At 44.5% G+C, this 20,373-nt stretch overlaps 1 long non-coding RNA gene across 1 annotated transcript; it reads left to right on the top strand.

Moving 5' to 3' along the window:
• The first annotated feature begins 397 nt into the window (after positions 1 to 397).
• Positions 398 to 2,866, top strand: LOC309540351. The gene is made up of 3 exons (XR_014223205.1): positions 398 to 538; positions 1,577 to 1,679; positions 1,898 to 2,866. It is a non-coding gene; the product is annotated as an uncharacterized lncRNA (long non-coding RNA).
• Positions 2,867 to 20,373: the final 17,507 nt, after the last annotated feature.

Here is a 20,373-nt window from a genome sequence, read left to right as displayed (position 1 = left end):
TATTAAGTATGAGGGTTTTTTGGAGGGAAGGCCTGGATCAGGAGGGCTTGGTGCCAACATTTGGCCTTCATTTCATTACCCTTGTGTGTAATGTGGTTCCTCTCATAACCATCAGGAGTAGACAAGATAGGCTGTGTGCCACTCTGAACCGACTCACCTACTGTGGAGATATATATATATACTACTGCTGGTAACTTTATAGTTCTGCTTTCATTGGTCCAATAGCTGTGGCCATCTTTCGTTACAGCTCATAAAATCACTAAGTGCTCATCCACACTTTCGCCTGACCCATATTTTGATCGTATCACGTTCCTATTAATTCCCCAAGAGCTCCCAGAGCTTTTCTTGTTGTTCCGTGGCTGAGCCTTGGGAAGATCAAATCTTACCTGCTAAATTGAAGCTCGTTTAAGCAAAATATCTCTTCAGATTTTCCGTCCGTCTGATAAGATCTGATTCAGTGGAACTTCCAAAAAGCAACGCAACTTCAGTCACCCAACAGTAATATAGGGATAATGCTGATCTAGCCGACAAGATTGTTGTAAAGATACCGTACCCATGGCCTTGGTGTACATGGCACCTGACAGCATTAAAGTGGAGGTGCAACTACTTGCATGAATGAACAAGTCCTCTATTTAAATTGTCCAGGATCCAAAGAACCACTTTAGCTTTAGCAACAAGGGCTTTGGGTTTAGATTTCTATCCTTTGAACAGCTAGCTACTTGCATCACTCTCTCACACACACAAGATGGAAATGATGTATGTCTTTATATCTTCCATGCCCATAATTATACTCCTGTTCTATGAAGGACCTTGTGCATTTTCTTGGAAACCTATTGGGCTGAGTCCTAGAATGAAGGAAGTTACTGTTTGTTCTTGCTAGTCCATTGGGCTTGGGACATGCTGTGCCAGTCTTCTTCCGAACGGTGCCAAGATGAGTCCGTTGAAGGTCACTGCAGCCTGCAGCCCCAACTGATGAAGATTGGATATCCCTGTTTGTAAAAATAGAGGTGTTATCCAAAATCGTCTTGGCCTGTGCCCAAGCTTGGCAATTACATGTATTCTTCTCTCAACTTAAAATCACCTTACGCCCGTCCAGTGGGATTGCATTCTTTCCCACTTCCCCTCCCACAAACCGAGTGTGCCGTGTGCGGCTGCCAGTTGCTAAACAACTGCCATGTTTGGCAGACCCACGAAACAAGATCCCAAGTCTTGTTGGAGCAGAAGGGCAAGTCTGAGGAGGACAAGGAGCCTGTTGATTGAAAACAGAGGCAACAGGCAGCGTGCAACTCCTGTAGCGTTTAAAATTTAAAAATTTAAAAAATTAGTTTGCATTTTGCAGACTCCAGTTAGGACAGGTGAATGAATAAAGACTCACCCACAGCACACAACAAGTCCTAAGTGATGGTGCCACTGTTGTTCTTTTTCACATCCAGATTTTGCAGCCACAATGGATGCAATAGTGTCTTTAGCTCACGGTATTGTTTTTCGACCCCATCTGTACATTTAAAGCAGTATTTTGTCGCTATTCCCCACCTCAGCTATAAATTTCCTGACATTCTATTGATTCATCTCACAGCCAGCCTGATGTAAGCAGAATGGAGGAAAGCCAGAGAACCCAACAGGCTTCTTTCCAAGATTGTATACTGCAGAAACACCAGGAGAGGCTGAAAAAGAATATGGTGAGTGTGGGACAGGTGATATAATGGACATCTGTGACTCACAAATATTTCCCAAGGAGAAAGTCCCCCAAAGTGGGAAGCTATCCTGCACTTCCCTCTCCCTCCTCCTGCCAACCTCCGGCATCTATACTATTCTGGATTGCATTAGGAAGGAGTGGAAAGGTTAAATGTCATTCATTCTACACACAGCTGACTAGAGCTCAAGCATTTATTTATAGGAACTTGGATCCCAGGGGGGCAAAGGAAATGGAGAGAAGCACCTCGTGCAAAACACTGTATATCATGTTTACTGGGCAACCACAGGAACAGCACTAGAAAGGCCTTCATGTGAATCTGATAAGTGAGAAGCATCTCATTCTGAGCATTTGGTAGACTGAGTATGAAATTGAGACGGGACACCTCTTTCCTGCTAGCTGGTTCGAGGCATTATTATTTTTTCTATGTACAGTAACCAATGCTAACAGCAAAAAACTTTATCGGCCAATCCAAGCCATGTGGCCAGGAGAGATTTTTGGAGACTTGGAGGTGGTGCTACAGAGCTCTGAGTTTGCCCACTGCATGTGTGCTGATTTTTGTATCTGTGCTCCTGTCGAATCAATCTTGCAGATTCTTATTTTTGAAAACCACACCGATACTCTGGAAGCTCTAAGAAACCCTCACTGTTGCTCTACATTTTGGTCTGACTGCTATGCACACCTATTGGTCAGTATGATGAAGTAGGTCAGTCTCCAACTTTCCACAAAGTTCCTAGGGAATTTTTAGAACAAATTTTAAACATTTCTCTTGCATTAGTTTTTGCTTTAAAGGTCAAAGGATGAGCGCATATCTCATGTGAGTTGCCTCATATCCATTTAATTTCCATGTGAACTAAGACTTCAGGTTTAATGTCGCCAGCAATTTGAGGGACTGCTCCTATATTGAGATCAGGCAGACACCTACAGTTCTGGCATTTCGTCACCCACTGAAAATGTTTTCATTAAGCCAAGCGTTTAGAAAATTAGGCATTGTATACATTGCTGGGTTAAAAAGCAGAAAAAGCAGTTATTTTTCTCAAGACACATCAAAGCTGTTGTGGGGGGAGACATAAAAACACAGTATTTCATAACAAATGACAGAATAGATACATGCTAGGTATGAGCTGTGGCTAATGTTGTGGGAACGCATTGAGTGCATATTAAACAGGAGTGTGTTTGATTCCACACTGGCCATTTGTTCTGTATTTTACTATTGTATAATTTTAAGATGCTTTACTGATTTTATTGTACACTGCCATGGTTTTTTTAAGAAAATGTTTATATTATAAATAAATAAAATATACGAACCCATGTAATCTGTTTGTTTCAAAAGGGGTGGGGGAAAAGAGTTCACTTTTGAACAGGGATGGGAAACTTGTGGTCATCCAAACGCTGGGCTACAATTCCTATCATCGCTGACTGTTGGTCTCCAACAACAGCTGGAGGACCACAAAACTACTGGGATGGCCCATCAGCCACAGACAGACCACAAGAACCTTGCAGTCTGGTTTCCCTCAGTATCACTACTACATTTCCTTGTATGGGAATAGTAGCAACTCCTGGACTTACCAAAACATGAACAAGGTTTTGCAGTTGAATTTCCTCTATGTATATTTGTATAGCTACAAAGCCACTGATTCTGGAACAGGGCTTGTGCAATGGGGATAAGGAAGGGTAGTCTGAGAACATGGATAATATGTATGTTTGTTCAGTCCCACTAAATTCAACGGAGCTTTTCCCCAGGCAGCTACAAAGCTTTTAAATGGCGCCTGTAATCTGAGCAATGGCCAGCAACAGAATCTCTTCTCTTCAACTCATCCATATCTTTATATGCTTTTTTTGCTGAATAAGTACTCCTCCACTTTTCAACCCAAATGCGAAAGTGCCCATCAACGGAACACCAAAATGCCTGTAAGACATTCTCAATGATTGATTACCTGCTTAAACTCTATGCGCCATCTTTCCACATGCAGTTTTTTGCACAACAAACGCTGGCCTCCTTGTGCCTGGGCACAGCAGCTTTAAGCTTTCCAGAAATTAATGGCATCTACAGGCAAAGCAAACATAACATAAATATCTTCAGTGTCCCATTCCCCTCTCTAGGCTATCAATAACAACACAGCAGCCTGCACTACCTGCAATGCAAGGTTGCCCAGGCAACAGGTGAATCCTGACTGCACAGAGCAAGGGGCATTGCTTTTCTGTCTCTCTCGCCACCCCACCCCCTTCTGAGCCTCTATTTCATATTTGTTAAGTTGTGTGGCATGTCTTTACAGTGTTGTTTGTTGAAGAGGCTCCCTCTTACATCCCCAAAGCACCAAAGAATCTGCTGACCCCATAAAGGTGGCAGAACCTAATGATGAACTAGCTAGAGTCTAGCCTCTGAATACGGTTATTTTGGTACAACCCAGTTTAAATTTAGCGTGGAACTTTTTTTCACCCCAGAGGCCACATTCCATTCCAGGCAACCTTCTGGGGGCCACATGCCAGGGGTGGGCAGGGCCAGGGCCAAAAGTGGGCAGGGCGGCTGTTATGTACTGAGTTGAATAGGATCCAAAATGCAGCAGTCTGATTGGTCCTAGAACAATAGGGTCCAGAATGCAGCAGTCTGATTGGTCCTAGAACAATAGGGTCCAGAATGCAGCAGTCTCATTGGTCCACAGGAGCCACCCAATCCAACTCCGGGTGAAAGTGAATCTGCAACCTGATTAGCCTACAAGAGAATCCCAGAATTAGCCAGTCACGTGGGGCCCATTGTGTAAATAATGTATATAAAGCAGACATTTCGGGGGAACTTCCATTCCTCACTACTCTGAATAAAGAGCTGAATAAAGAGCATGAAATCCACACTCCGAGTATATTTCAGCAGCGAATGTAAATGTTACTTTTGTACCATAGGGACACCCCTCTCTATGTTTTATCCAAGGAAGCAAGAGGCAACCTTGACGTGCAAGGATACGTTCCAGCCAGGCAAAATCAGGAAGGAAGGGGGCAATACAAGGCCAGTTAGGGTGTGGCAAGGCAGCTGGTATGATCTGGATAAAGTCCTGAGGGCCAGACAGAGAGACTTGGGGGACCACATTCAGCCTGCCCACCCCTCTCGGCCCCAGGTTCCCCATCCCTGGGATGGGTCTTTGCTCTGATCCAGGAGGGCTCCCTTCTGTTCTTGCGCTCTAGGGCTGAAAAGCATGTTATCAATCTATAAATAAATGCAATCAACTACTTTTAACTGCCATTTAATTCAGGGAGACTTAAATGAGCTTAATTGTATTTATTTCATTAGATTAGTAACTGAAAGGGGCTTTTAATTCAACACCTGCACGCATCAATTAATCAGGCAACACACTGTACATTTTTGTGTGAAAACACTTATGAAAAACTGGCTTTGGAGAGGTCCTCAAAGAAGAGGTGATGCCTCTTCTTGGAAGTTGTCTGCCACAATACATACATGCAACATCTCAAAACAATAGAAGTTTTTTCCCTCTTCCAAGTATTGTCATATGCAAATATATGTAGGTTTATTCCATTAACTAATTGGCCACAGCTCAACTCAAGATGATCATAACGCAGAGGAATGGAAAGGGTCCATGTCATGTGCATGCACACATGCACACATAAGCATCAAGACAGAAGTAGAATAAATATTTTTAAAATAAATAACATTGAATCCAGCTTCACATCCCATTAAAGAAATATGGTGGTACCTTGGTTTATGAAGTCAATCCATTCTGGAAGTCCGTTCTTAAACCAAGGCCTGCTTTCCCATAGCAGCGGGGGGTTCCGTTTCCAAATGGAACACACTCAACATGTTCTTTTTCCAAGGCAAAGTTCACAAACCAAAACACCTACTTCAGGGGTTTGCAGCGTTCTTAATCCAAGTTGTTCATAAACTAAGCTGTTCTTAAACCAAGGTACCACTGTACTGCTAGAGGCAGTTTTTAGTCCTTACAGGAAGTTGAACTGCGTCAAACAGATTAATGGCTATTCTCACATATTGAATGTGTTCGTGGTGGGTTTGGTTTTTTTAATGCAGGGACACAATCCACCGAGGGCTTCTCCTACTTCAGACACTGGGGCTGCTTCAGGAAATCTGCACAATAATATTCCCATCTGTTATGTGGGCCTGTGGGGGAATAAATCCAGCTCCCCAAAAGTTTGTCCTCAGAGGCAGGATTCAGGTGGAAACAATGTCTTTACAGAGCAGAGACCTGTATTCCAGCCTATAACACAGCTCAGAACCATAGCTGTCAACATTTCCCTTTTTTAAGGGAAATTCCCTTATTCTGAAAAGGATTCATCACAAGAAAAGGGAAAAGTTGACAGCTATGCTCAGAACTGATATTCCCTCCCATATATCTCTGATACAATAGGAACATTCAGAAAGTTGATGAACTTTCTGAAGGCAGCAGTGGGACAGACTCCTTCAGAAAGTGGTGGACTCTTCTACAAAGGTAGAATCACCAGCTGTCAGGGATTCTTCATCTGAGATTCCTGCATTGAAGTGGATGAGACGACCTTTCCAACTATACATTTCTATGGTTCTGTAATCTCTTTTTCCATTCCAAAGATCAGGGCTTGAGTTTTCCCTGCACTGCACATTGCTGAAGACGCCTTCTCTGGCTGTTGAATGCTTCTGGTACTCTGGAATATAGCCTGTCCTCTGCTGAGGCAGTGTTTGCTCTTTTAGTTAAAGATCTACTAGAAAAACAATATGTGAATATGCTATCATACTTCAAAATGTGTCTCATCCACAGCAGGGTAAAGCTGTGTGCAGCATGATGCCTTAGTGCTCATGCGCAATCACACATGGGTTTATAGCATGTGCTAGGGGCGATACACAATGACTGTGCCAGCCAGGGGGCTAATGGGAGTTGTAGGCAGAAACCTAAGGTAACATTTGGGGAAGCTTCCATGAACTTCTTCTTGCAAACCATCTTCCAAATATGTGCAGCAGTCTCGTGCGCATAGCATCTCTGTGTAATAACCAAGAAGGGAACAGAAGAAGCAGAGGGCAGAAAAATCTGAAGATCTCCAGGGCAAACTCTCATTAAATCTCAAGGACTGCCTCTCCCCATATAAACCCAGCTGGACCCTGCGATGATCACATGAGGCCCTTCTTTATGTGCCTCCTCAAGAGGCCCAGAAGGTGGCAACATGAGAACTGGCCTTTTCCGCAGTGGTTCCCCGCTTGTGGAGAGTTCTCCCCAGGGAAGTTCATCTGCCACCTTCTTTATATATCTCTAGGTGCCAGGCAAAAATGTTCCTCTTCAACCAGGCCTTGGGCTGATTAATATTCTATAACCTTTTAACTGAGTTTGTGGGAGGAGGAGGTTATTGTTTTGTTGTTTTTGTTTTACCGTATCTTTCGCTCTATAGGACGCACCCGACCATAGGACGCACCTTGTGAAGAACAAGGAAAAAAATTCTCTCCCTCTCTGCTCAGCACCCCTTCAGTGAAGCGGCAGGAGGAACGGAGCCCCTTTCATTTCTCCTCCCGCTTCGCTGAAGGGGCGCTGCGCAGCTCTCCCTCTCTGCTGAAGCCAGGAGAGTCTTGCTCTCCTGGCTTCAGCGAAAGGAACCCGAAGCCTTCAGAGCGCAGCGCGAGTTCCTGCTGCGCTCCAAAGGCTTCAGACGGCTATCCCTGAAGCCTGGAGAACGAGAGGGGTCGGTGCGCACCAACCCCTCTCGCTCTCCAGGCTTCAGCAAAAGCAACGCGAAGCCTCCAGAGCGCGGAGGAAGCGCTCCCTCTGTGCTTCAGAGGCTTCGCTTTGCTGTCGCTGAAGCCAAGGAGCCTGCATTCGCTCCATAGGACACACACACATTTCCCCTTCATTTTTGGAGGGGGGAAAGTGCGTCCTATAGAGTGAAAAATACGGTAATTATTTATTTCTGCTTGTTTCTCATGTTTGTATCGTGTGAAGAGCCCTGAGATCTTCTGATGAAGGGTGGTATATAAATCTTAATTATAATCACCATCCTCTTCTGTATCCCTTTCCTGCAGGGGTAGTCAATGTGTTGCCCTCCGCATGTTACTGGAATACCACTCCCATCAGCCTCAGCCAGCATGACCAATGGTCAGGGGTTCAGTGATGCTTCCCCAATTGCTACCACGTTATTGCTCCCTGGATGGGCTTTAATGCAACATAGTGGGGAGAATCATTTGCGATGTGAAAAGTTGTGAGATTTCAGCAGGATGTTGAAGGATATGCACTGACTAGAAATGAAGCACTGTGACCTGCTCAAAACCTTTGCATACGCCAACGGTGTATAACTGCCCCAGTAGCACCATAAGTGCAAATAATAATGGAAGTGCAATAAAAAGGATATCTGAGGGGCCCTTAAGTGCTACATAGAATCACAGTGTCAGAAGGAACCCTGAGGATCATCTACTCCAGGGGTCCCCAAACTAAGGCCCACGGGCCCAAGGAACTCGTTTATCTGACCTGGGGCATCCCCGCCACCTGCTGCCGCCGCCCGCTCTTACTGACGCTGCGTTGTGCGGCTGCCCACTTCTGGGTCAGAGGAGCACTGGAAATAGCTTGTGTGCATGCGCAAGCATTGTGTGCATGCACAACCATTATTTCCGGTGCACATCCGGGTTGGAGGAGGCCCATGCACATGCGCACAAGCTATTTCCGGTGCTCCTCCAACCCAGAAGTGTGCCGGAAATCGTGTGTGCGCACACATATGGGCACACGCTCCCCCGCCCTCCAGCCCACCGCGTGATTGGCGCTGGAGACACCGGCTCAAGGTGCGGTAAGTTTGCTGACCCCTGATCTACTCCAATGCCCTGCAATACAGGAATATGCAGCTGTCCCATACAACCTTGGCATTAGCACACCATACTCTAACCAGCTGGGCTACATTGGGTTTTGCTAGCATCAGACTCGAATTGAGTATCATCGTGGAAGTTGGAACCTCATATATGCTTAAGGGATTGTTTGCCTCAGGTTTTTTCCACCCTTCCTAAACAAGGCTTCTATAACATAGCAAGCTGGTTTTGAAATTCCTCTGACTACAGGTGGGGGAGGAGGAAAGCAGGGAGGTTTGCTACATGCATTTTAAGAGCTGCTCGCATTTCTCTGTGTCTGAGGCTTTATCTCTAACAAGGGTTGAAACTCCAGTACATTTAACACAAGGACACAGAGAAATCACTCGGCTCTGAGTATATAAGCTTGCAACACAAGTGTACATTACAATGTAAAGACGGGGTTATGTTAGAAGTTCAAACAGTCTTGAGGGCCCTGTTGGGTAAAACAGAGCTTGTATCTCAGGCTCCATCGACCTCCGGTTATCAAAAGTTGTGCAAATCTGATTATGTAATCTTGCAAAAGGCTGATTCTAGCAAATACTGGCTGTGTAATAGCTGGTGTCAGGCTAACTAAGGGCTACGTGCATAAAACCTGGTGTTTGCTGTTACTACTGATCAGCAGAGAAATCCCACCAAAGCTCCTCAGGAGTGAAAAAGTGGCAAAACTGTGAAATGAGAGGGTTCAGATAATGTCCACAATCCTTGTCTGCAGCCAATTTTAGGTGCTGCTGAACTCTTTTCAAAGAATCTCCCTGGGAAATAATGGCCTAAATGGCCATTATTCCTCCTGAATGTTAATAATGTGGGAGACAGATGCGCCTCATCAAGGAGGGCATTCCACAAATGGGGAGCCACCACTGAGAAGGCCTGCCATGGGTCAAAGACAGCCACGCAACAGCCACTCTACAGCGGCCTTCCCCCAACTTGGTGTCCACTAGGTATTGTGGGGGGGGGTCCAACTCTCATCAGCCCCAGCCAATATGACCACTGTTCAGGGATTTGGAGTCCAGCAACACTGGGCAGCATCAGGTTGGGCTTTTCTAGAGCATGACAGCAGGAGTCCATATTTCAGCACCCAGAGCTGGGCCTTAAAAACACAGAGTACAGAATAGCAAAGTCTGTGGCTGCAGACACACCATACATTTAAGGCACACGGCTTCCCCCAAAGAATCCTGAGAATTGTAGTCTGTTCAGGATGCTGAGAATTGTAACCCCGTGAGTAATAAACTACAGTTCCCAGGATTCCTCTGGGGGAAGGCAAATGTCTTAAATATATGGTGTGTATGCAACCTCTGATGATGAAGTTCCTTTACGAAATCTCAACCCTATCCCTCTCATTCAAGTAATAATATAAATGCAAATAGTTCCCAGTGGAAGTATCTGTTAAAAACGTGCTGCTCGGATGCAGATGATACAGGCTAAATCTTAAAAGTCTGCAGTGGTGTAAGTTTGCACAGATACAAATAAGAGACAGCAAGCAGGCTCCGGAGATCACCCTGCTGAGTGCTCCAAAGTTCAGGCATCCTTAAATTTCAGATATAAAGTTACCAAGTGCTTCTTGCCCAAAATCCTGACTCACATGCCCTTTGAAATATTTCTCACATGTGACACCTGATCCTGAAAGAAAACTGGAGAGTTTAGCGAGTTACCGCAAGCTTTTAGACACACAACTGTAGGAAATTTCAGGAGAAGAACCCGAGGGCTGTACACATATTATTTATTTGTTTGTTTCAAAATAATGTCAGTATGTATGTATTTATTTTATGAATCGCTTCCCATGAAACATCCCAAAATGGTTTTTAAAAAATCAACAAACATAAACCCCGTAGAACACCAGACTCTTAATCCCAGGGTTGTGGGTCTGAGCTCTGCTTTGGGCAAAAGATGCCCACATTGCAGGAGTTTGAGCTAGGTGACCCTCATCGTCCCTTCCAACTCTACAATTCTATGATACTATTAAAAACAACTTCAAGCTGCACAGATCAGTAAAGGCACCAGTCAGCCAGAGCTGCCCATCCATTCTACTACAGTTTGGCTTTTGTGGGCATATACCTTAGATGGCTTTCTGACCACAGTCAAGTCTTCTGTGGACTCAACTTCTGAATTATATTTCTTGTGATGAGAATGTGGCCCAATTCCTGCAGTGCACCTAGCGGTGGATCCAGACAGTTGCTATTTTGGGGTGGGATTCAGTCAGATACTGACACACTCAGGCTGTGCCATTAAACTTGAGGCACCAAACCCACCTTAGATTTAAAGCACACACAACGCCGCCTCCCAGTAATCCTGAGAATGGTAGTTTCAGTCTCGGAGAGCTACAGTTCACAGCACCCAGTCCCCAGGATTATTTGGGGGTTAGAAATGCGGTTTGTATGTGCTGGATGGAAGGGTCTGTGTTCAAAAAAACAAGAAACTATCAATCACTTTGCAACAGATGCTGCCCATTGACATCTCCTTTTCACCAGCTGGTTCTACTTGGGAGGGCAGGCTTGGTCAGGGAGCTGCCAGCTGCCAACCCCTTGTGCTAGGACTGGTCCACAGCACTGGCAACTCTCGCCTTGGCTCTTACACAACAAACCACACAGATTTTGCTTTTAATGGTCTTTTTGCAATAAGGAACGTTATGGGGAAATACGCTGGAAAGTATGGAATAACATCGGCTTAATGCAGGGATTAAAGGGGCAGAAATTCCAAAAAAAAACAAGTCACATTTTTAAATGTATTTAAGAACAGCAACTAGGATTCTTTATGTGCAGAAATGGAAGGAAGAAGATGTTCCCGCTAAAGAAGAATGAATAAGCAAGATAATGGACTTGGCAGATCTGGCAAAATTAACAGCAAAATAAAGAGACTCCAATGATGAGTCTTTTGTGGAAGAATGGACACCTTTCTTGGAATACATAAAGAAGTACTAGAGTAAGATGAATTTGCAAGCGGCATTTGAACAATGAGCAACAGAAGGAACTAGATTATTGCATTGTGGTTATGGTTTAATAGATAGCTTTTTTACAACAACTCAATGGAAAACTGGGTGGGAAGTCAACAAAAATAAGAGCAACAATGTAATTGTGTATAGGGTTGTATATGTTAAAAATGTTTAAAATAAAATACAATGGGGAAAACATCTGCTTAATTCAATGTCATATAACCTCCCTGCAGAATGAATGCTCAGTAAACAGGATGTCTTGAACTGGTCAACCCAAACGGGTTGTTAAGGGTGGCAGAAAGGAGAGAGGGAGGGAGAGGCCTTTCCCTCCTATATTTTCTTTAAAGCTTAGTTTTGTTTTCCCTCTGCAAACTGACTTCATACTTGAGGAAACAAAAAACAAAACTAAAAATCAATGATGTATTCCTGCCTATGCTGAAAGGCTGACACCATTTGTACTGAATGTTATTAAAGTTCAGCATTCCACTGAGACTCAACCTGTTCACTGCTTCAGAAATAAAACAGCAATATATTTTTTCTGCCTGGGCTGGATTAGAAAGAGCATTCCTCTCCCCCATCCTCAGACTCAGAACCTTACTCTTCTGAATCCAATAGGGTTTGAATTAAAGTGTTTGCCCCACACAGTTTCATATTCTTAGGTATTTGACTGTTACACTGAAATACAATTGCAGAAGAAATGTGCCATAGAAGCATTGTTGTACAATATTGTGAGTGCCTGGTGTTCAACATCAACCTTTCCATAGTTTAGGTTTTCTTTAAAAAGAAAAGGGTTATGCTAATTTGGGAAACATAATCCTACGCATATCTACTCAAGGGAATAAGTTTCACTGAGCTCAACCTACAGAATAGGACTGCAATGTAAATCCGCTGTGTATAGATGCAACAACTATTTTTATTTTTAAAAAATCAGTCAGATTTTCTCACCATCAAAAGACAGTTTCGCTATAAAGAGTCCAACTGATAACAAAGTTAAAAATAAGTTAGGAAGTTAATCAAGCATACACCCAGCCAAATTTAACCTACGTAATTATGGATGTGGAGGACTTAAAACGCAAGAAGTCTATCCATATGCCATATTTTTTAACATATAGCACCATATTTTAAGTACAGGTATATGCATTTGTGGACTGTAAATGATTTGAAGCCACAATCACCAAGTTTCTTATTCTGGAATCGATATCAAGGCACTTCTAGTAACAAGACAGAAATTTGCATCTACATGATGGGAAAGCTTGCGTATTATGCATCGGTTAGAGAGTGACTCAAAGCTTTTGTCAGGGGAATAAAGATCAAGGATGTAGTTCTAATAATACCCAGCTTAGAACTAAGTCCCACGCTGTGTACATTTGTGCACACATACACACAAATTTGTGTATAGGCTATGAATCAGCTCATCTAGATCTGCCCAGAAGAATCTTGGTGCATCTCTTATGCAGGTACCAATGCTGCGATGGCAAATGACATGGTTCTAGATTGGCACCAGGTAAACAGGGATGCGGACTTATAAAAAATATTGGGGGGGCCCCGGGAAAGCTCATGAATAATAAATAAGCTCATGAATATGCAAATAAAGTGGCGCCGCCTCCTCGTGAGTGAATAGGGGAGAGCGTGCTGCGCCTATTAATCAGCTCCGAAGGAAATTGGGTGGAGCTTTTGCTCGGGAGGGAGGGCAGGAGGCATGCAGCCCGACCCTGTGCATTTTGGGCTGGGGGAGGGGCGGCGATGGCGCTCTGCTGGAGGGGCGCCCGAGATTATTGGGGGGCGGAGCCCCCCCAAACGAATTTTTGAGGGGGCTCGGGCCCCCTCAAGCCCCATGGAGTCGGCGCCTATGCAGGTAAACCACTAGGTTATAACTCATCTGTTCCAAAAGGTTAAGCTTTCCATCACAACAGCCATTTTCTCTTCTGTGCTTACTTCCTCTGACCGTGCATATCCACAAAACCCCAAAGTTTGGAATTCCTTTATATGACAGATAGATGGATGGCTGGATTTAGGTTTACATCAGCCTAGAATGAAACTGCCTCATGAGCCCAGAGTGAGACCGCCATCTCAGATGGGGGATGATTCGGGACAAGAAGTGGTGGTGAGAGACTTGTTCACACATTATGGCAAACACAGGTACAAAGTACACATGTATAGTCTTAGTGTGAAAGAGTTTACACTTGCTGATTTGTACAGCTCATCTACTCTGTACACAGGTACGCAGGTTGTACACTCCTTACATGTGAAGAACTATGTGGGTGTGCAGCTCCACTCTTTCTGTACACAAGCACACAGCTTGTACATTCATTCAATGTAGCATGTGAGCACTCCAGTCCTCAAGTATTGAAGAACAACAGAGATGTGTGTGCCACATGTCAGGTATGCTGGCTGGCAAGGGAGTTTCCCCCTCCCTCCAGTAGCTTCCGATAAGAAGTAACAAGTCTTTGGCAGGTTTATAGTCTGTTTTATTTACAACAACATACTGACAGCAACATCAGGCCGCCCTCATTCTGCAGTTCCTCATTCTGAGTCCCCTATCCTTCTGCAGCAAGAAGTGTGCCACCAGACACCTGCCCCTCCCCTGAGTTTCTGTTGTTTTTGGACACTTTCAGTCCTCCGAGATCAATGGGAGGGACGGGCTTCCACACCACTCTTAATTGAAGAATCTTCTAAAGGCTCCCTCCCTCCTGGTTGCCTAGCTACTATCTCAAAACTGTCCAGCTCTTCCCCCAAATGAGCAGCTTCTGAATCTGCTGGTATCTCTGCTTCTGGGAACATGTAAGGCAGGGGGGTGAATCCTCTCCCTCCTCCTCTGTCAGAAGCTGCTCTGTCTGTGCCTCCATTCCTTCATCTTCAGAGTAAGACAGTCCCTGGCATCTGTTTCAGATCAGCCCCTAACACCACACATACTCCTTCTCCCCGCTAGGCTATCCGGCTGCCCTCCAGTGTGGTAAAGGATGATGCCTCACAGCCAATGTTGAAATAAGATTCACTGTGATATTTGGATAGGGAGGCGCCATTTTATTCTTCACTTCAGGTAATAAAATGCCTTTGGCTATTCCTGGTTGTCCCCCACCCACCCACAATTGACTGTGGGGCAGCCTCACAACCTGGCTAAAAACAAATGGATGGAGTCCTCACCCAGTTCTTTCCTGCAACTGTGATTTATGTATGAACCAGCATTAAATAGGCAGAATCTTGTGCTGGGGGAGAAAAATGCACATACTCTATAAATTACTTTCAGTAAGAGCAGACATTGTTATAGCATGATGCTGAGTTCAGAGAATGTGTTCCGCAGAATAAGATCACTATGGCAACAATTTCTCAGCTTAGAACTGAAAAGCAGCTGGGATTGTGATCAAAGGGGCATGTTTTCTAGCGAGATTGGCTACAGACTGTAATTGACCTAGTGCTTCACATCTTGACATAGCAATGATATCGAAAAGAAGAAAATCTTGAACATGCTGTCAGGGATGATGGTGGCAAATGCAGCATCTGAGGAATATATGAGGAAAAAGCTGGGGGTGGTTTCTTTTCTGTAAAATAGCAATAATAAGGAGCAGCCTTTTAAGCACTTTTACATACACTGAAGTTATTGAGCATGTGCTTAAAATCTGAAGCAAAAGGGTTAGGGTCAGTTTATATGCCAGACAAATCAAGTGGCAAAGCTTCTCCAGCACTGTATCACTACAGCATTCAGGTGCAGGGCTGTATGTGACTCCTAACCTATAAGGGCAGGGGACACCTTCTCTGCCCATAGAAAAATATTGTGTTCTGAAAGAAGCTGAGCTCTTTAAACGACATGCAATATTGCTTTATGCAGAGAACCTGCCACCCCCAAAACGAGGGAGCATTCAAACATGACATAGCTCCCCAAAAGGCCTGGCCACTTGGTTATGACAATTAACAATGTGCATCACTTGGCTCATAATAAGGAACCCTAATGTAGTGACAGCTAAGGTGCCCTACAGACTTTTGATTGTTTCTACACAAGGGACGTGGGTGGCACTGTGATCTAAACCACTGAACCTCTTGGGCTTGCCGATCAGAAGGTCGGTGGTTCAAATCTCCACAACAGGTGAGCTCCTGTTGCTCGGTCCCAGCTCCTGCCAACCTAGCAGTTCGAAAGCACGTCAAATGCAAGTAAATAAAATAGGTACCGCTCTGGCAGGAAGGTAAATGGCGTTTCCATGCACTGCTCTGGTTCACCAGAAGCAGCTTAGTCATGCTGACCGCATGACCTGGAAGCTGTCTGCAGACAAACGCCAGGTCCCTCGGCCAATAAAGCAAGATGAGTGTGCAACCCTTACACCATGTTACTGAAGTATTTGTAGTGGATTTGTACTGGAGTGTCCACACATAGCATTTTGCTTCCTTAGTTGTAACTGCATTATTGTAATCTGGAGGTTCGCTCTTGCACCCCCCAAAAAAAAAAAAAATTAACACCCCTGGAACACTAGTGGTAGAAAAAGAATCAGGATTTCAGCAGGATATGACAGGGCATGCACTGATTGGAAACAAAGTGGTATATCTGCACTGAAACTTTTGCAGTTTTGAAAGTGGATCCCATAACTGTGTCAATTATGAGCGCAAATCGTCAGGAATACACAGTAAAACATATATGTGGAAGGGCTTTAAATGTCATTCCCTGAAAGAGAAGAGCCCAGATATTGTTTTTACTTCCTACAGGATTAATTCCAGGGGAGCTGGTACAGGTGCATTTGTCTTCCATCCCATGCCATGCACTCCCCACGTGAAGCTTTGTGATCTCCCCCCCAGCCAAGCTGTTCCACAGTATATTTGGAGTGAGTGGCAGAGTCCTGTGCCAAACCCACTGAACTTAATGCAGCCAGCAGCTTGCCTTGGGGGACGACTGCTTTTTTTCTTCCTATGGCAGAATATTGGGCAAAGGTGGTTGCCAGACAAACATTAATCCATCAGGCTAATGAGCCACAAACAAATCACTTAGGCTCTCTTGGAGCTGTTCCAGGCAGCAATCTAACTGGCAGAGAAGTTTTAATTAATGACCCACTGAACTGACCACTTAACAGAGCTTTACTTTTAAAGGCAGAAAATCACATAAGATGCCAAGCCCTGTTCTTTTACATTTCCCCCTCAACTTTTTAAACAAAATTAAAAACAATAGCCACCTCTTCCTTTCAGCTACATGGTGGGTTTGATGGGCAGTCTCCCGGAGAGGCAGATGCTTGAGATCTCCCCAACGCAGAGTTTAATTGGAGCTATCTGGACACTTGCCTGATAATAATTGCACTCTAGAATATACCTCCTTCCTCCCCCAATTATTTTCTCGGCTCTGAGCAAGCTCACCTGCTCCCAGACCCTCCTGCTCCTGCTTTCACTATTTTGAGGAGGAACAATTTGTCATGCTCTGTTCACCGGATCACATAGCCCTCTTTCACACCTGCTGAAAAATGTATTGTTATAGGTTTGTGTGGGTCAGTGTGGATGGCATTCGTGGGTCCCTTAAGGCCTGTGGTTCTGTATTAAGAAAGCTTAGAAGAGGCCACTGAACCAGTCAGACCATTTCCTTTGTCAATGTAATTGTCAGGAGTTCAGCCTACACTCGAGTAGGACCCTGGCAGAGACACATGCCCGACTGGCATGTTCTCTCCTTCCTGGTCAATTGTTTGGGAGCTTCATAAGCTTTCTTCTGCCCGAACATCATAGCGATCGATGCCAACCGAAACCAGCGCACTTAGGGATCCACAGAATTTGCGCAGTTGTGTAACGAAACCCCAGCAACTCAGCATTTTGGCTAATCTACTTTATTTACATATAAACACACATGGAGCACAGCAACATGGCTCCCTCTCTCTCTAGCATCAGACAGCAAAGAGGAAAAGAACAAAGGACAATAGTCCCACTTCATGGAACACAGTAACACAAACATCCTGTCTCCATCACTTCCCACTCTGTGGAGTCAAAACATATACCATCATGTGACAGACAAAAATCCCATGACTGCAGTCATGGATCAGGAATTCCAACAGTAATAGCCTTAGCTGGCCAGATAAGTACTGCCAGTTACATGTCCAAAGAGGTTGCTCTGTTGCCATAATGACAAATGATGACTATGTACTACCTCCGCTGTGGGAAGCAATATGCCCCTGAAGGTCAGTTGCTGGGTGTCACAAGTAAAAAAGAACATCCCTGTACTCAGGTCCTGCTTGCAGGCTTCCTACTGCCATCTGGTTGGCCACTGTGAGAACAGAACACAGGACTAGATGGGTTTGTGGCTTGATCCAGCAGGATGCTTATTGCAGTCTTATTTAGGAATTGCAGCTTTCGGCATCAGTGCATTGCCATCCCAGTAAATGTGCTGATTATGGGTGGAATCATCACCTGTTAAAATTCTACCTGACCTGCAAACTGTTAAAACTATAGGAGCCTGGCCAGGAACATGGTAAACCGAAGGACATATGGAATGGAAGGAAAATACATCCTCATTATCCTTCGTTAATTATTAAAATCCTTCCCAGTACTTTTCCAGGAGTATTCGGGGTAGTCTATTACAGCAAACACACACAAAAATAATATTGTGGCATCCCAAGACTGTGGGTCAGACTACACCTTATGCAAAGTGCATCACTTGGAAACACATGAGGCTTTTAAAAAATAAATTCATTAGGCACAGAGGGCCCTGATTTTCACCAGGACCCCAGAGCACAGGAAGAGGAGATTTAACCCTTCCTTTTCTAGCCCCGTTCCCAATAATTTCCCCTCCTCTCCTCTGCTTTTAACCCTGGAGGAAAGACCCACTGATCTTCAAAGACCCAGTCTTGGCTCTCCTTGTAGAAGGAGTAGGGAAACTATGGTGTTTCAGAAGATGCTAGTCCACCACTCCCATTGTCCCTGATCATTGATCATGCTGGATGGGGTTGATAGAAGTTGGGGGTCCGACAACATCCAGAGGACTACAAATTCCCTGCCTTATAGGGACACTCCCCAAGATCCAAAGTCCTAAAACACTCATGCAAGATCCTGTTAATTTGGCTAAGATGCTGGTTTTCTTAGCCATCTCAATGAACAGGATAACAGCCTGATTTTCGGGGGGAAGAGATTCCCCTGGCACCAAACTAAATCCCCCCTTGCAACTCATCTGCTTCTCCTGGTGAGCTTGCTTACTCCCTGATCGCAGAAATAGGTCCAGACACATGTTGGGCACACATGTCCTCTGTCCCTGAGCAAGAGTGGTAACAGATTGTGTGTTAGGAGCAGTGCCTTTGTAACACTGGCAACCTCCTCTATTCATTAAGTCCCAGTCGCTTTTTTAGTTAAGCCTGTAGCATTTAAATACTGCATTTTTTCCTTATTATTTCACTCCTGTGCATAATTCTGTCTCCTCAGGGCAGGCCGGTTGCAAGATGAAAAATGTCATGTTAGAATCAGAGTTGAAAGGAACCCTGTTTCAAGTACAAATACCTGCTGGAAATATAAAGAAAAAGAAGGCACTTTTATCATATGTAGTAGACATGTAAGGTAATAAAAGCATTTTGGGAAATTATATATAATGAATTGAAAAAAATGTTTAGAATAACTTATTTTTAAAAACCAGAAGCTTTTCTATTCGGAATTCTAAGTACCAATATTCCAAAGGAGCAGAAAAGACTTTTTATGTACGCAATGACAGCCGCACGGATGTTATTAGCCCAGAGGTGGAGAGAAGACAAAGTCCCTACCAGAGAAGAATGGCAAACCAAGCTGTTGGAACATGCCAAAATGGCAAAACTGACTGGAAAGCTCAGGAACTAAGAAGACCAAAATTTTAATAAAGAATGGGGGGAAAATTGTAACCTATTTGGGAGACCACTGTAAGCAGATAAAAACATTAGGAGGATTGCAATAATACTGTAGACAAAATGGAAAGATATAAAATATGGATTACAGAATAATATGCAGTTGAAAAGGTTGACAATAGTACCCATGGAGGGGAAGGTGGGAAGTTGAGAGATTTGGAGGAATCTCTAAATAAGGATACAGCTCAACATCAAAAAAACGAAGATCATGGCCACTGGTCCCATAACCTCCTGGCAAATAGAAGGGGAAGAAATGGAGGCAGTGAGAGATTTTACTTTCTTGGACTCCATGATCACTGCACATGGTGACAGCAGCCACGAAATTAAAATACGCCTGCTCCTTGGGAGGAAGGCGATGGCAAACCTAGACAGCGTCTTAAAAAGCAGAGACATCACCTTGCCAGCAAAGGTCCGTATAGTAAAAGCCATGGTTTTCCCAGTAGTGATGTATGGAAGTGAAAGCTGGACCATGAAGAAGGCTGATCGCCGAAGAATTGATGCTTTTGAATTATGGTGCTGGAGGAGACTCTTGAGAGTCCCATGGACTGCAAGAAGATCAAACCTATCCATTCTGAAGGAAATCAGCCCTGAGTGCTCACTGGAAGGACAGATCGTGAAGCTGAGGCTCCAGTACTTTGGCCACCTCATGAGAAGAGAAGACTCCCTGGAAAAGACCCTGATGTTGGGAAAGATGGAGGGCACAAGGAGAAGGGGACGACAGAGGACAAGATGGTTGGACAGTGTTCTCGAAGCTGCCAACATGAGTTTGACCAAACTGCGGGAGGCAGTGGAAGACAGGAGTGCCTGGCGTGCTCTGGTCATGAAGAGTCGGACACGACTAAATGACTAAACAACAACAACAACATGTATTTTCTATTGTTATAATTTTATACTTGTAAAACCAAATAAGGAAGGAAGGAAGGAGCCCTATTTGCCCAACATGGGGCTTGTACCTATGACCCTGAGATTAAGAGTCTCATGCGCTTCTGACTGAGCTATCCCGTTGGCCAGAAGGAAATGTGTCTCTACCCCTGAGTTAGTGTGCCAGGCTAGGACCTGGGTTCAAATTCCCATTTGGCCACAAAGCTCAACGGGGGGGGGGGGGCAGTCACCATCTCTCAGC

The sequence above is a fragment of the Podarcis vaucheri genome, assembly GCF_965113315.1.
Source record: "Podarcis vaucheri genome assembly, chromosome: 9".
NCBI lineage: Eukaryota > Metazoa > Chordata > Lepidosauria > Squamata > Lacertidae > Podarcis > Podarcis vaucheri.
The sequence above is the reverse complement of the archived record's forward strand: the minus strand, read 5'-3'. Positions and strand labels throughout refer to the sequence as shown.